Source organism: Schistocerca piceifrons, chromosome 2, assembly GCF_021461385.2.
Source record: "Schistocerca piceifrons isolate TAMUIC-IGC-003096 chromosome 2, iqSchPice1.1, whole genome shotgun sequence".
Classification (NCBI taxonomy): domain Eukaryota; kingdom Metazoa; phylum Arthropoda; class Insecta; order Orthoptera; family Acrididae; genus Schistocerca; species Schistocerca piceifrons.
The window spans coordinates 351,281,156-351,299,268 of NC_060139.1; positions in this window are offsets into that span (position 1 = coordinate 351,281,156).

The following is an 18,113-nucleotide window of genomic DNA, read 5'->3' on the forward strand; positions in this document are numbered from 1 at the left end:
AAATACACTCCTGGAAATTGAAATAAGAACACCGTGAATTCATTGTCCCAGGAAGGGGAAACTTTATTGACACATTCCTGGGGTCAGATACATCACATGATCACACTGACAGAACCACAGGCACATAGATACAGGCAACAGAGCATGCACAATGTCGGCACTAGTACAGTGTATATCCACCTTTCGCAGCAATGCAGGCTGCTATTCTCCCATGGAGACGATCGTAGAGATGCTGGATGTAGTCCTGTGGAACGGCTTGCCATGCCATTTCCACCTGGCGCCTCAGTTGGACCAGCGTTCGTGCTGGACGTGCAGACCGCGTGAGACGACGCTTCATCGAGTCCCAAACATGCTCAATGGGGGACAGATCCGGAGATCTTGCTGGCCAGGGTAGTTGACTTACACCTTCTAGAGCACGTTGGGTGGCACGGGATACATGCGGACGTGCATTGTCCTGTTGGAACAGCAAGTTCCCTTGCCGGTCTAGGAATGGTAGAACGATGGGTTCGATGACGGTTTGGATGTACCGTGCACTATTCAGTGTCCCCTCGACGATCACCAGTGGTGTACGGCCGGTGTAGGAGATCGCTCCCCACACCATGATGCCGGGTGTTGGCCCTGTGTGCCTCGGTCGTATGCAGTCCTGATTGTGGCGCTCACCTGCACGGCGCCAAACACGCATACGACCATCATTGGCACCAAGGAAGAAGCGACTCTCATCACTGAAGACGACACGTCTCCATTCGTCCCTCCATTCACGCCTGTCGCGACACCACTGGAGGCGGGCTGCACGATGTTGGGGCGTGAGCGGAAGACGGCCTAACGGTGTGCGGGACCGTAGCCCAGCTTCATGGAGACGGTTGCGAATGGTCCTCGCCGATACCCCGGGTGCTACAGTGTCCCTAATTTGCTGGGAAGTGGCGGTGCGGTCCCCTACGGCACTGCGTAGGATCCTACGGTCTTGGCGTGCATCCGTGCGTCGCTGCGGTCCGGTCCCAGGTCGACGGGCACGTGCACCTTCCGCCGACCACTGGCGACAACATCGATGTACTGTGGAGACCTCACGCCCCACGTGTTGAGCAATTCGGCGGTACGTCCACCCGGCCTCCCGCATGCCCACTATACGCCCTCGCTCAAAGTCCGTCAACTGCACATACGGTTCACGTCCACGCTGTCGTGGCATGCTACCAGTGTTAAAGACTGCAATGGAGCTCCGTATGCCACGGAAAACTGGCTGACACTGACGGCGGCGGTGCACAAATGCTGCGCAGCTAGCGCCATTCGACGGCCAACACCGCGGTTCATGGTGTGTCCGCTGTGCCGTGCGTGTGATCATTGCTTGTACAGCCCTCTCGCAGTGTCCGGAGCAAGTATGGTGGGTCTGACACAGCGGTGTCAATGTGTTCTTTTTTCCATTTCCAGGAGTGTATTTGGAGCACATCTTATCCGTTCTGTATTGACTTTGGCACACGCTTGAGTCTTCCTGTTTTTGATACACGTTATTTCATACTGTAGGTAATAAACTCCCAAAAGAAAACCAGGTATTCTGGGATACCTGAAGGTGTCAGCCCCACCATCTAGCTACCCTAGCTACAGTCCGGTATCGTGTAACGAGGGAATCATAATATTACTCAGAATCTCCAGGAAAAAAGCTGGGAATTTCCAGTTTTTCATCTATATAAGACAGATTGAGATGTCGGAAAGACAGACAAACAAAGCATTTTGTGTTTGGAAGTAATTATAACCTCCACGAGTATAAAAGTCAGGATTCGCTTATTAATCCCTTGTACACCCTGCCTGTATACATCAATTACGCTAGTTAATCACACGTCTATCCTTTCCTTGTATGATAATGAAACAGGTTTATAATTGCAATAATTAAACTCACCTCGCAGTGATTGCCTTTGACACTGCAGATATGTAGGAGTTTGTGAAATCAAAGAAGAACTAACTGGATAGGAGATTCTTTTTGTGTCTTCTAATTCATCTGCGCTCCCTTTAACTGGCTCCTGGAAATCTTCAGTTCTTCATGCGTCTTCATTATACTGAGTGTGTATGGAATCAGGCATGGTGTTCAAGCTGTTCAGCATCTGCTGTCCTCTGATTTCAAAGATGAGCAGAGACGACTTTCCTTCGCGTACCGTACAGCGCATTCTGCAGCATTTATTGCTGTTGCGAAGATCACGGCATTATTTAACAAGCAGCTACCTTCATGCGAAGTGTCGCTACGTGCTGTTATACAGTGATCAGCACAAAGAAGCCTTTTTTAATATTCCAAGGCCTTTATTATGTTGGCATCATGGTCGCAGACGAAAAGAAATTAAGTGGCGTGTTCGGCGAAACGTTGCAATCAGTCATTCCATATTCTGTATCTTTGATAATATTTACTCCTGTCATCTTAACGTCCGAGAAATTAGTTGTAAGTAAAACATTATTCACAAGAGATCAATCTGTGGTTACGTTATGTTCTGTAAGGATCAAATTATATACCTTATTTTAAGAATCAGGCCACATACCAACAGCAGTAGAAATGTTTTTCTAACAGTTTCCTTAGAAACCGGAAGTCATATGCTATTTCGAATTGTATCATTTATCTCTTTGACATGTCTACTTATAGTAGAGGGATGTAGCATGACATCTGAAATGCTTATTTCTCGATAATGTGCACCTGGATGAAATAATTCTTGGCCTAGTTCTTTGAAACCTTCACCAGAAACAGCATTAAAAGTCTCATATATTTAGCACACATTGGAACAAACTTTGCTGTTATACTGCTCGTATGTTTTACCACTGTTGGTATTCATACACGAACTGTGTCAATACCAAAGTTTCGTGTAGCTGTGTTTCTTTAAAGTACACTCCTGGAAATTGAAATAAGAACACCATGAATTCATTGTCCCAGGAAGGGGAAACTTTATTGACACATTCCTGGGGTCAGATACATCACATGATCACACTGACAGAACCACAGGCACATAGACACAGGCAACAGAGCATGCACAATGTCGGCACTAGTGCAGTGTATATTCACCTTTCGCAGCAATGCAGGCTGCTATTCTCCCATGGAGACGATCGTAGAGATGCTGGATGTAGTCCTGTGGAATGGCTTGCCATGCCATTTCCACCTGGCGCCTCAGTTGGACCAGCGTTCGTGCTGGACATGCAGACCGCATGAGACGCCGCTTCATCCAGTCCCAAACATGCTCAATGGGGGACAGATCCGGAGATCTTGCTGGCCAGGGTAGTTGACTTACACCTTCTAGAGTACGTTGGGTGGCACGGGATACATGCGGACGTGCATTGTCCTGTTGGAACAGCAAGTTCCCTTGCCGGTCTAGGAATGGTAGAACGATGGGTTCGATGACGGTTTGGATGTACCGTGCACTATTCAGTGTCCCCTCGACGATCACCAGTGGTGTACGGCCAGTGTAGGAGATCGCTCCCCACACCATGATGCCGGGTGTTGGCCCTGTGTGCCTCGGTCGTATGCAGTCCTGATTGTGGCGCTCACCTGCACGGCGCCAAACACGCATACGACCATCATTGGCACCAAGGAAGAAGCGACTCTCATCGCTGAAGACGACACGTCTCCATTCGTCCCTCCATTCACGCCTGTCGCGACACCACTGGAGGCGGGCTGCACGATGTTGGGGCGTGAGCGGAAGACGGCCTAACGGTGTGCGGGACCGTAGCCCAGCTTCATGGAGACGGTTGCGAATGGTCCTCGCCGATACCCCAGGAGCAACAGTGTCCCTAATTTGCTGGGAAGTGGCGGTGCGGTCCCCTACGGCACTGCGTAGGATCCTACGGTCTTGGCATGCATCCGTGCGTCGCTGCGGTTCGGTCCCAGGTCGACGGGCACGGGCACCTTCCGCCGACCACTGGCGACAACATCGATGTACTGTGGAGACCTCACGCCCCACGTGTTGAGCAATTCGGCGGTACGTCCACCCGGCCTCCCGCATGCCCACTATACGCCCTCGCTCAAAGTCCGTCAACTGCACATACGATTCACGTCCACGCTGTCGCGGCATGCTACCAGTGTTAAAGACTGCGATGGAGCTCCGTATGCCACGGCAAACTGGCTGACACTGACGGCGGCGGTGCACAAATGCTGCGCAGCTAGCGCCATTCGACGGCCAACACCGCGGTTCCTGGTGTGTTCGCTGTGCCGTGCGTGTGATCATTGCTTGTACAGCCCTCTCGCAGTGTCCGGAGCAAGTATGGTGGGTCTGACACACCGGTGTCAATGTGTTCTTTTTTCCATTTCCAGGAGTGTAGTTCCCTTCTGGAACCACAATAATGCAGATCAGTTTACGCACGATACAAACCCAGTAACTTTCTGTTTTCGTCTACAGCTACCAGAAATTTTCCCATACATGTTTTAGACTCTCTCGTTTCTTTGATGTGTACGCACTGGTTTCAGTTTTACTTCTTACTCCACTGGCCTCCTCGCGCTGCGAACGAGACGACTGTGATGCATGTAGTTGCACACGGATAAAGAACCGTTTAACAATTATAGAGTCAAACGTTACGCAAGATTCGGCTAAGCAGACTCGTCGGGGATGCGTTATCACTAAATGGAATACGGATATTATTTACTAAGGAAACTACACAGACGGAGAGAATCTACCTAAATCTCCACACACTGCCTTGCACTGCTAGTGTGGAAATCGACTGTTAGTCATCCTGTACGACTGTTGTGGCTTTCCTCTGGGAAAGGTCAATTCCCCAGCACGAGAACTGCACGCTCTTTAATTAACACAAAGGACAATCGACTATACCCTCTCAAGCATTACCTGCCCAGCTCTTTTATGTGAGTATACAAAATAACTTCACTGTGGTCATTCGTAAATAGCGGAGAGACTTTCGTTTTTAAGTAAGCACTTATTTGTCGTAACTAAGAGTTTCTATGTAAAATGTGTTTCTATCAACAGTGGCTGAGAAATTAATAGATGGCCTAAAAGTTAAGAGATTGTGTTTGTCGTGGTGATTGGAATGGCCATTTGGCACATACATAAATACAAAATCATATACGGATAGTGCGGCATTAGGTCCAAAAATGAATAAGTAAATTGGACTGTGAGTAAGCTTCCATGAACAGCACTGTGAGCACACCATGTAGATATCACCATTACAGTATAAGTCCATTACAGTACAAGTTTACCACGATGTTATTCCATCTCTATAATACAGAAACCAGAAAGGAAACCGATGAGAAATTTAGAGAGGGAGTTGAAGCTCAGGGAGAATAAATTTGAGGTTTACCGATGACACTGTAATTCTATCATAGACAGCAAAAATTTTGGAAAAGCAGCTGAATGGAATGGATAGTGTTGGAAGAAGTTATAAAATGTACATCGGCGTAAATAAAACAAGGGTAATGGAATGTAGTCAAATTAAATCATATGATGCTGATTGAATTAGATTAGGAAATGAGACACAAAGTATGGATGAGTTTCCCATTTAGGCAACAAAATAACTGATGATGGCCGAAGTAGAGAGGACATAAAAAGCAGGTTCGCTATGGCGCCAAACGAATATCTTTATAAGAGAAGTTTGTTTACATACAAAATAAATTTAATCTTCGTATGCTTAATTTTGTAACAGCTGGTTACAGGGACTTCAGCTGGTCGATACGAAAGGAAAATTAAAACACCTGCTGCCGTCTCTTTTGCATTTAATTTATTTATGTAATCAGTTTCGGTGTTCAATTACACCATGTACAGGCCCCTCGACCAACGTAAATTGGGAGGAATACAATCTCATGTGTGGTCATAACAGGAGTAAATATATTTAAAAAAAACAGAGACCTACGAACACTAGTTATTTAATATTGGCTGCGAATTGCCCTGAAGACGACCTAGTGGAACACCGAAACTGATTCCGTAAATAAATAAAATGCAAAAGAGACGGCTACACGTGTTTTCATTTCATTTAACATAAATTTAAGTCTTCGCAAGTATTTTCTGAACCTAGCTGTCTGGAGCGTAGCCTTGTACAGAAGTGAAACGTGAACGAGAAACAGTTTAGACAAGATAATAGAAGCATTTGAAATTTGGGCGCGAGAGAGGAATGCGGATGTTTAGATGAGCAGATCGAGTAACTATGAGGAGGTACTGGAATGAATTCGGAGAAAATAAATTTATAGTACATCTCGACTGATAAGGCACTTTCTGGGATATGAAGGGATCGTTATTTGGATAATGGAGATGAGGAATCGTAGGAGGTGACCAGTAATCAGGTGCCATGGATGTGGGTTGGAGCGGGTATTCGGAGATGAAGAGTTCTACACACACTGTGCGGCTGGTCCAGGCTAAGGTTTGTCCTTAGGATAATTTAGGTTAAGTAGTGTGTAAGCTTAGGAACTGACGACCTTAGCAGTCCCATAAGATTTTAACACACATTTGAACATTTCTTTACACACTACAGAATAGCGTTCACTGCTACGTCACACAAGTCTTCGGCCTGAAGAAACAATGACAATGGGATACTATGTTAATGCATATTAACCTTTTACATTCATGTGTACAAACTTTGTACTGAGCATTACAATTTATTTTAGAGTTGAGTGTTTATTGCCTTTTACTTATGTCTGACTGCTGAATACTAGAATATTTTTACACCCTGTTTCAACTGAAATATAGCGCCGTGGGGCGTCGAATGCTACGTTGGATAACTTCTGTAGGGAGCCGATGTCAGGATCTAGCCGGTTCACTACCCCCGGACGCTGGTGAGTGAGCTGTGACTGGTATGTGACGGCCTTTCAGTCGCCCAGAGGCGCCTGTAAGACATTTTTAACGAAGTAAACCGTTATTACTGAAAGATATACAGTCTTATGTAATTCTTCAGGCTTTCGTGGCCGTTGTCACTGAAGTTAAAATCTTCTGGGTTATTAGGCTGCGTCATATTTCTACTAAAATACTCGACGTTTCGCCTCCTCTGCTGGGATCTTCCTCAGGATGTTATGGTGTCCACTACTGCTAGAACACTGTTCTAGTGGACACCATAACATCCTTAGGAAGATAACAACAGAGGGGCAGAAACGTCGATCATTTTAGTAGAAATATGACGCGGCCTAATGACCCACAAGATTTTAAATTCAACACACACTGTTCATTCTCAGATGACCTGTGGCGACGGAACAGTGGCATCACCGCCTAGCGACGTCGCGTACGTGTGTCTGCGGGTGGCGTCGTCCGCTCTGGTCAAGGGTGCTAGCAGGTCCAGAAAATAGATGACCAGGGCACGCCTGATCATACGGTGGAGTGCGTGCAGGAGAGGCACCATCAGCTCTGCCCGAAGTGTGAAAGTCGCGTGAAGGCACCGGAGTCACAATGGGGCCATCAGAAACGAGAACGGCTGGGAGCACCAAAGGCTGCCCACAGGAACGACAGGCCGCTGCTGACAGCTGCGTGCCTCCATGACAGCAGATTATAGTCTACTTCACGGTACCACTGGTTAGACCACCAGAAGGCCCACTGGATGATTCATTGATGGCATCTACTGCCCTCCATCAGTCTTGACTCGAGCGGCGTTGCTACAGATCGTCGTGACTATGCCTCCTGCTTATGAGACGTTCTGTTCCATCAAAAATTGTAGACAACTAGATAAGCAGTAGTAGACCGTCATATGTTCCACATCCGGGCTGGACGCTTAGGAAATTTGTGAATCCCACACCAAAATAGGAGTAATAACTACACAGGTCTGGCGCTGCTTGCTACACTACTGTGAGGCGGCAATGACATCACTTGGCCTGCATCTTATTTCTGGGCAGCTCCTCTGGTCGTCCTGGTTGTGGCTGGTAGATATCTCAACTTCGCTTTCCAAGATTATTGGCAGAATATATTTTGCTGAGTCAGTGTACTGACTAGTTAATCTTGGATCCTACTTATGCCTGCTTACTGCACTCTGCGTGGTTATCACAATGACAGTATTCCTCTCTCTGTAAGATACACTACTGGCCATTAAAATTGCAACACCACGAATATGACGTGCTACAGCCGCGAAATTTAACCGACAGGAAGAAGATGCTGTGATATGCAAATGATTAGCTTTTCAGAGCATTCACACAAGGTTGGCGCCGGTGGCGAAATCTACAACATGCTGACACGAGTAAAGTTTCCAACCGATTTCTCATACACAAACAGCAGTTGACCGGCGTTGCCTGGTGAAACATTGTTCTGATGCGTCGTGTAAGGAGGAGAAATGCTTGCCATCACGTTTCCGACTTTGATAAAGGTCGGATTGTAGCCTATCACGATTGCTGTTTATCGTATAGCGACACTGCTCCTCGCGTTGGTCGAGATCCAATGACTGTTAGCATAATATGGAATCGATTGGTTCAGGAGGGTAATACGGAACGCCGTGCTGGATCCCAACGGCCTCGTTTCACTAGCAGTCGAGATGACAGGCATCTTATCCGCAAGGCTGTAACGGATCGTGCAGCCACATCTCAATCCCTGAGTCAACAGATGGGGACGTTTGCAGCAGCATGGACTATAAGCTCGGAGACCATGCCTGCGGTTACCCTTGACGCTCCATCACTGACAGGAGCGTCTGTGATGGTGTACTCAACGACGAACCTGGGTGCACGAATGGCAAAATGTTCTTTTTCGGATGAATCCAGGTTCTCTTTACAGCATCATGATGGTCGCATCCGTGTTTGGCGACACCGCGGTGAACGCACATTGGAAGCGTGTATTCGTCATCGCCATACCGCCGTATCACCTGGTGTGATGGTATGGGGTGCCAAAGGTTACACGTCTCGGTCACCTCTTGTTCGCATTGACGGCACTTTGAACAGTGGACGGTACATTTTAGATGTGTTACGACCCGTGGCTCTACCCTACATTCGATCCCTGCGAAACCCTACATTTCAGCAGGATAATGCACGACCGCATGTTGCAGGTCCTGTACGGGCCTTTCTGGATACAGAAAATGTTCAACTGCTGCAATGGCCAGCACATTTTCCAGATCTCTCGCCAGCTGAAAACATCTGGTCAATGGTGGCCGAGCAACTGGCTCGTCACAATATGCCAGTCAGTACTCTTGATGAACTGTGGTATCGTGTCAAAGCTGCGTGGGCAGCTGTACCTGTACACGCCATCCAAGCTCTGTTTGACTCAATGTCCATGCTATCAAGATCGTTATTACGGCCAGAGGTGGTTGTTCTGGGTACTGATTTCTCAGGATCTATGCACCCAAATTGCGTGAAAATGTAATCACATGTCAGTTCTAGTATAATATATTTGTCGAATGAATACCCGTTTATCATCTGCATTTCTTCTTGGTGTAGCAGTTTTAATGGCCAGTAGTGTATCATTTTGCTGCATTAGCATCTTGGACATATACCTCTGATGGTGTGTAGCTGTTAACTATGAATTGCTGTCGTATTACATCGAACATCAGCGGTCCTTCCTCCTTTCATTGCGCCTGGCTGTTGTGTACTGATTTTCTTTACTAGTCTCTTCCTCAACTATGGTTTAAAGCACTACGTTATGCCCGTTATTCCGAGGCGCTTTAGCAATAGTACGAGTCCCGTATATTTTAGCGTAATTCAAAGTACGCAAATCAGTGCAAATTAAATATCGGTTTAGAAAAATTGTTATGCATGAATCCGATTACGTCACTTTCAACAAAACAAACTTCTATCTATTAGTGAAAATTAGTGCAAATTAAATATCGGTTTAGAAAAATTGTTATGCATGAATCCGATTACGTCACTTTCAACAAAACAAACTTCTATCTATTAGTGAATAAATAAGGTGAAACACACTCAAAAAACTGATAGTGTATAATGTAAATAGATATCACACATTCAACGAACTGAAAGTGCATTTGTAAATAGATATAGCATGTCTCTTAAACTGTGAAATTTACATCCAAAATTACAGTTTTCATAACTAAAGTAATTTGTACGGCTACAAGACTCTGACTGCTGGCGACCTTAAACATCAAGTCGCTCTTATGTGTGAAAGACAGCAGATAATCGGAATCAATGAACAACACAAGGACTTCTAGTCTTAATAATTCTTATGATTACTAACTAGAGCTAGTAATCATGTTAAAGTCAACCGAATACGAATATACTTTACAACAAGTGAGAGCATCCATTCTCAGTAGTTGAGAACTTTAAATAAAAATCCTTTTTAACCTTATTCATAATTACCAACAGGTTCTTTTAATATCAGGTTATGCGATAATTTTCGCATTATTATTGTTATGTTTTGTTTGTCAGAATGAATGTAAATCATACCAGAACTCTCAGGTAGCCCTCCACAAGTGGTAGATATTTAGTAACATATTGAATTAGTCTCTAGTTTCTGAATTTCCTATCTGTATTGTATTATTAGATCACCTGATACACACTACCAGTATTCGTCTTCTGTCATTTCTCTCTCAAACTCGTCCGATCACTTCTTTGTCATTTTGACTTCTCCTCTTCTGACACTGAACTAAACATCCGTTTAACTGAATGCCCATTTCGTTAAAAAGAGCTATCCGTCCATCTGTTTTTCACTTTGAAACCATCAAATGCATGTCATATATTTAGCCTATGTTGACATTCTATTTGGCAACGGCCTTGCCGCAGTGGATACACCGGCACTTGGGTGACCATCCAGGCCGCCATGCGCTGTTGCCATATTTCGGCGTGCACTCAGCCTCGAGATGCCAATTGAGGAGCTACTCGACAGACTAGTAGCGGCTTCGGTCAAGAATACCACCATAACGACAGGGAGAGCAGTGTGCTGACCCCACGCCCCTCCTATCCGCATCCTCCACTGAGGATGACACGGTGGTCGGATGGTCCCGGTAGGCCACTCGTGGCCTGACGACGGAGTGAGTGACATTCTGTTGCTTCATTCCTCGAAACGAGATGGGGTGTTCAGAGGAATATTATAACCTTGTAAAGTCTGCGAACTGTGTTGTCCATCATGTGTTTCTAACTTTATAATGAGTGCCAGCTGTTAAAAAGTTGGGTATTATAAGCTGAAGTGAAATAGTCAAGGCGTTCCTGGCAATAAAAAAAACTATTTGATGTACATTATCGACAAGGAGAACAACACAGACTTATTTTCCCATATGCGTTGCGTTCATGCATTCACTGAGTACTTCATCAGTCAATAGCGTTCATTGATCCATGGCTTTAGTAATAAATGTCATCGTCTCCTCACGTCCCGGCTAAAAGTGGAGAGTAATGCGTTTTCTGCCTTAAAGCCTCTGACGTCGACTTTATCGCTGTCGGCCGTAAATCGACAGCGGAACAGCGACGGCGTAATGAGCAAAGTTACTTCGTAAACGACTGAACTCGCCCGCCGGCGAGTTTCCACAATGAGCCGACTCGCGTTGCGACCTACGTGCCGCAAGCCACGGTGTGCAGGGACGCAGCGCGCGGCCAGCTCTGCCTGCAACTTTCCGCGGTATCAACTGAGGGTGAGTTCCGTGTAACATCCTTTTAGCGGCGTAAATAAACGGTTTCTTTTTGGAGGCATGCTTTTGGGTGTACAGTTGCAGCTCACATCCGTTTATTGCAGCATTTATTACGTGGTGATGAATGTTTCTGTCTATTCATAGATTTCTTCTCAGTGTTAACATACAAAGCCGGCCGGAGTGGCCAAGCGGTTCTAGGCACTACAGTCTGGAACCGCGCGTCCGCTACGGTCGCAGGTTCGAATCCCGCCTCGGGAATGGATGCGTGTGTTGTCCTTAGGTTAGTTAGGTTTAAGTAGTTCCAAGTTCTAGGGGACTGGTGACCTCAGACGTTAAATCCCATAGTGCTCAGAGCCATTTGAACCATTAACGTACAAAACACTTATGTTCCCTTACACTCTTCACCATTTCGTTCTACAGGTAATCTTCTTTTGTCCTTTATTCATAACTAGCTTATCGCTAGCTGCTTCGCCCGTGTAAAATTTATGTTCTGCACAGATGTTTTTGGTTTCCATTATTAGATATTTGTGTTGATCACTGGACCTGGAAGAGCAGCTGAACGGAATGGGCAGTGTCTTGAAAGAAGGGTATAAGATGAACATCAACAAAAGCAAAACGAGGATAATGGAATGTAGTCGAATTAAGTCGGGTAATGCTGAGGGAATTAGATTAGGAAATGAGACACTTAAAGTAGTAAAGGAGTTTTGCTATTTGGGGATCAAAATAGCTGATGCTGGTCGAAGTAGAGAGGATATAAAATGTAGACTGGCAATGGCAGGGAAAGCGTTTCTTAAGAAGAGAAATTTGTTAACATCGAGTATAGATTTAAGTGTCAGGAAGTCGTTTCTGAAAGTATTTGTATGGGTTGTAGCCATGTATGGAAGTGAAACGTGGCCGATAAAAAGTTTAGACAAGAAGAGAATAGAAGCTTTAGAGATGTGGTGCTACAGAAGAATGCTGAAAATTAGATGGGTAGATCACGTAACTAATGAGGAGATATTGAATAGAATTGGAGAGAAGAGAAATTTGTGGGACAACTTGACTGGAAGAAGGGATCACCGATTTAGTACTGGAGGGCAGCGTGGAGGGTCAGAAGGATGTAGGCTGCAGTAGGTACTGGGAGATGAAGAAGTTTGCACAAGATAGAGTAGCATGGAGAGCTGCATAAAAACAAGTCTCTGGACTGAAGACCACAACAAAAACATGTTGATCACAAACTGCAACATCTGAACTTTTAATTAAGGTGATAGAAGGATGTTCTTTTCCAAATTTTCTAAATTTTCTTCTGAGAAAAAGCGATTCTGGTAGCTGGAGGCCAGGTTTTTGTTAGTCCTGCGTATTGAGTTCTTGTGGTGATATTTCCATAGAAACTTTCATACCCTAACAAAGAAATGGGTCAAATGGCTCTAGGCACTATGGAACGTAACACCAGACGTCATCAGTACCCTAGACTTAGAACTACTTAAACCTGACTAACCTAAGGACATCACACACATCCATGCCCAAGGCAGGATTCGAAGCTGCGACCGTAGCAGCAGCGTGGTTCCGGACTGAAGCACCTAACATCGCTCGGCCACAGCGGCCGGCCCATCCCCTAACACATGTTTCTTTATATTTAACCGAGAAATGAAATACCAATTTTCATAGGTTTAGCTTAAAATTTTTTGAACATAACGAAATATTTTCCTAAAGACTTTTTTCATCCGTTTCACCCCTTAAGGGGTCGAATTTCCAAGGCAGAAGAACATGTTTCTTTTTAATTTCTAAGAGAGAAGCTAAGTACAAATTTTCATAGATTTAGCTTTGAGAATGCTTTCCTAATGTAATAATCTCACAAAACCTTTCTTCCCCTACGTTACTCCCTTAGGGTCTTGCATTTCCAAGAACACTGATACATTTTTTCCCCAACCAATATGTCAAGAACCAATTCTCATACACATATCTTTAAAAACGCTTTTGTTGTTCTTCAATAATGATTTCACTTACTATTTTACCCTCTTAGTGGTTGAATTTCCAAAACTGCTGAAACACGTGTTATTTTACTTCTGACCAAGGAACCAAATACCAATTTTCGGAGTTATAGCTTCAGAATTGTGTTAATATCGACATATTTTCAAAAAGCCTTCCATCCTCTATTACACCCTCTTAGGATAGGAATCTGGACAATCGATTATTCAACGCTGCCTGCAGTATAAGGTCAACCCTACCTCCAGTTTTCAATTTTCTATCGTTCGCGGTTTGGGCTAGGCTTCGATGAGTCAGTGAATCAGTCTGGCCCTATTTCAAATCCTTATGGATTAAATTTCCAAAAATAGTGACACACGCGTGTTTTTTCATTTCCAACCGAGAAAGCAAATAAAAGTTTTCAGAACTTTAGCTTTAAAATGCTTTCATGATGAAATCTTTTCGTAAAACGGTTCATCCCCTGTTTCACCCACTTTGGAGTTGACTTGAAAAAACAATCAGAGGCGTTTTCTCAAAGGGAAGCCAATTACAGATTTTCATAGATTTGGCTTCAAAAATGCTTGCTCAATGAAATATTTCCATAAAAGCTTTCATCCCCTGTTTCGCCAGCTTAGGGGCTGACTTTCAAGACTCACTGAAATACGCATGTTTTTTAATTTTTAACGGAGAAGTCAAATACAAATTTTCATAGATGTAGCTGTACAAACAAATTAGAAGTTCTTTAACAATGATTTATTTTCAAAATAACGTTCTCCCACTATCCCACCCCCTTAGAGGTTAAATTTCCCAAAAATGCTGAAACACATGTTTCTTTACTTCTGTCGTTGACACCTAATACCAGTTTCCGTACCTCTAGCTTCAAAATTGCCTTAATAGCGGCATTTTTCTTCTTAAATACCTTCCATCCTCTATTTCACCCCCTTAGGGATGTAACATCGAAAAAACTCTTCCTAAAGTACGCCTCCATTATGAGTTCAATATGCTATGCAAATTTCAAGTTGGTATCCTTAGTGCTTTAGGCTCGGCGGTTGTGACTCAGTCGGTACACTGCCTTTCTCACATGGAGGTTTGTAAACGAAAGTTGGCAGGCGTGTTTCTACATCTGAAAGGTGATATCTATTCAAATTTCTCGCCAGTCGCATAAGAGAGGCGCTGGTAGCACCATTATGTGGATGCAATTATGGTTTACGTTAAATACACGGTCGTGAGACTTAGTTATCTTTGAGACTGAACGTGGTGAGTTGATGTGAGTCAAGGTGACGAAACCGCTGTTATCAACACCTCACTGAGTAACAAGGCCACAGGAAGCTGGATGTTTCTTCTCCGATATTGCAGTAAGACTTGACAGGTATGTAGCCAATGTAAGTGAATACTAGCAGCGGTGATAACGAGAATGTACGGTCGCAAGAAGGCCGGGCTCTGGAGGGCCAGATGGCACTACCGAGTGGGAAGACCATCGTGTAGGCGTGTATGGCTCTGGCACACCCTGCTGCATCTGCAGCAGCGATTTGAGCAGCAGTCGTCACCACAGTGACGCAACGAAATATTATAGATCGCTCGCTTCAAGGATAGCTCCGAACCAGACGCCCTGTAGCGTGCATTCCACTGACCCCAAATCACTAGCTGGCCGATGTGGCTGAGCGGTTCTAGGCGCTTCAGTCTGGAACCGCGCGACTGCTACGGTCGCAGGTTCGAATCCTGCCGCGGGCATGGATGTGTGTGATGTCCTTAGGTTAGTTAGGTTTAAGTAGTTCTAAGTTGTAGGGGAGTGATGACCTCAGATGTCAAGTCCCATAGTGCTCAGAGCCATTTGAAACCAAATCACTGCCATTTGTGACTTCATTGGTGGCAGGCGAAAGCGCATTGGAGAGCAGGGTGTAGGTCTCTTGTGCTTTCTGATGAAAGCTAATTCTGCTTCGGTGTCAATGATGCCCATGTGATATAAGAGATACAGAAAATCCAACGGAGGGCAGCGCGCTTCGTTACAGGATCATTTAGTAATCGCGAAAGCGTTACGGAGATGATAGATAAACTCCAGTGGAAGACGCTGCAGGAGAGACGCTCAGTAGCTCGGTACGGGCTTTTGTTAAAGTTTCGAGAACATACCTTCACCGAAGAGTCAAGCAGTATATTGCTCCCTCCTACGTATATCTCGCGAAGAGACCATGAGGATAAAATCAGAGAAATTAGAGCCCACACAGAAGCATACCGACAATCCTTCTTTCCACGAACAATACGAGACTAGAATGGAAGGGAGAACCGATAGAGGTACTCAAGGTACCCTCCGTCACACACCGTCAGGTGGCTTGCGGAGTATGGATGTAGATGTAGATGTAGACCAGGTGAGGGCCTGCGACTAGAAGGTTTGCGTGCAAGACACACTGGAGTTATGATATGGGCTGTGATTTCGCGTGATAGCTGAGGCACTCTCACACACTGACTGCAAATTTGTGTGTCAGTCTGGTCGACCTGTTGTGCTGCCATTCATAAACAGCATTCAAGGGGCGTGTTCCACTAGAATCACGCTCGCATACATACCACTGCTTTAACCACCGTGCGTTACAGAGTGTCGACATGTTGCTTTGACCTGCTCGATCACCAGATCTGTTTTTAATCGAACACATATGGGACATCATCGGGCGCAACTCCAAGGTCATCCTCAACCAGGATTACCCGTCCCTGTACTGACCGACGAAATGAAACAGGCGTGGAACTCCATCGCACAAACTGGCTACCGGCACCTGTACAACACAAATCATGGGCGTTTGTATGTCTGCATTCAATATTCTGGCGATTACACCGGTTATTAAGGTACCAGCGTGTCACATTTGCAATTGATTAACATACACTTACATTAACCTGTGATCTTGCATTTTTAATCACTTAAATACGTTAACTAGACAAACGTATACCAGAAATTTCATGACTATAATTATTTTTTGGTGTTGCGACTTATCATCAGTCAGTGTACATAAATTCAAGCCGCCTACTCACGTTCGTTTATATGTCCAGGTTGATCTAAGGAACTGCTGTAGGGATTGTGATCCGGGTTCCAATAATAGATACACTGATTCACGGGGAATCTTTCTCTATACAGTTTCTAAATATTGAAGGGTATCTATGTAGCAGCCGGCCACTGTGACCGAGCGCTTCTAGGTACTTCAGTCCGGAACCGTGCTGCTGCTACGGTCGCAGGTTCGAATCCTGCCTCGGGCATGGATGTGTGTGATGTCCTTAGGTTAGTTAGGTTTAAGTAGTTCTAAGTCTAGGGGACTGATGACCTCACATTTCAAGTCCCATAGTGCTTAGAGCTATTTGAACCATTTTTATCTAGGTAAAAAATAAAGCTATTCAGTGAATAAGTGAAAGGTATAAACTGAATATGGAAAAAGGTTAAATGGGGTAGAAATAGAAAGGTATACGTGGAAGAAGCCTGGAGATACTGACAGGTTTCAGATAAATTATATAATGGTAAGACAGAGATTTAGGAACCAGGTTTTAAATTGTAAGACATTTCCAGGGGCAGATGTGGACTCTGACCACAACCTATTGGTTATAACCTGTACATTAAAACTGAAAAAACTGCAAAAAGGTGGGAATTTAAGGAGATGGGACCTGGATAAACTGACTAAACCACAGGTTGTTCACAGTTTCATGGAGAGCATAATGGAAAAATTGATAGCAATGGGGGAAAGAAATACAGTAGAAGAAGAATGGGTAGCTTTGAGGGATGAAGTAGTGAAGGCAACAGAGGATCTAGTAGGTTATAAGGCGTGGGCTAGTAGAAATCCTTGGGTAACAGAAGATATACTGAATTTAATTGATGAAAGGAGAAAATATAAAAATGCAGTAAATGAAGCAGGCAAAAATGAATACAAACGTCTCAAAAATGAGATCGGCAGGAAGTGCAAAATGGCTAAGCAGGGATGGCTTGAGGACAAATGTAAGGATGTAGAGGCTTATCTCACTAGGGGTAAGATGGAGACTACCTACAGGAAAATTAAAGAGACCTTCGGAGAAAAGGGAACCATTTGTATGAAAATCAGAACCTCAGATGGAAATCCAGTTCTAAGCAAAGAAGGGAAGCAGAAAGGTGGAAGGAGTATATAGGGGGTCTATACAAGGGCCATGTACTTGAGGACAATATTATGGAAATGGAAGAGGATGTAGATGAAGATGAAATGGGAGATACGGTACTGCGTGAAGAGTTTGACAGAGCGCTGAAAGACCTGAGTCGAAATAAGGCCCCGGGAGTAGACAACATTCCATTAGAACTACTGACAGCCTTGGGAGAGCCAGTCCTGACAAAACTCTACCGTCTGGTGAGCAAGATGTATGAGACAGGCGAAATACCCTCAGACTTCAAGAAGAATATAATAATTCCAATCCCAAGGAAAGCAGGTGTTGACAGATGTGAAAATTATCGAACTATCAGTTTAGTAAGTCACGGCTGCAAAATACTAATGCAGATTCTTTACAGACGAATGGAAAAACTGATAGAAGCCGACCTCGGGGAAGATCAGTTTGGATTCCGTAGAAATATCGGAACACGTGATGCAATACAGACCCTACGACTTATCTTAGAAGCTAGATTAAGGAAAGGCAAACCTACGTTTCTAGCATTTGTAGACTTAGAGAAAGCTTTTGACAATGTTGACTGGAATACTCTCTTTCAAATTCTAAAGGTGGCAGGGGTAAAATACAGGGAGCGAAAG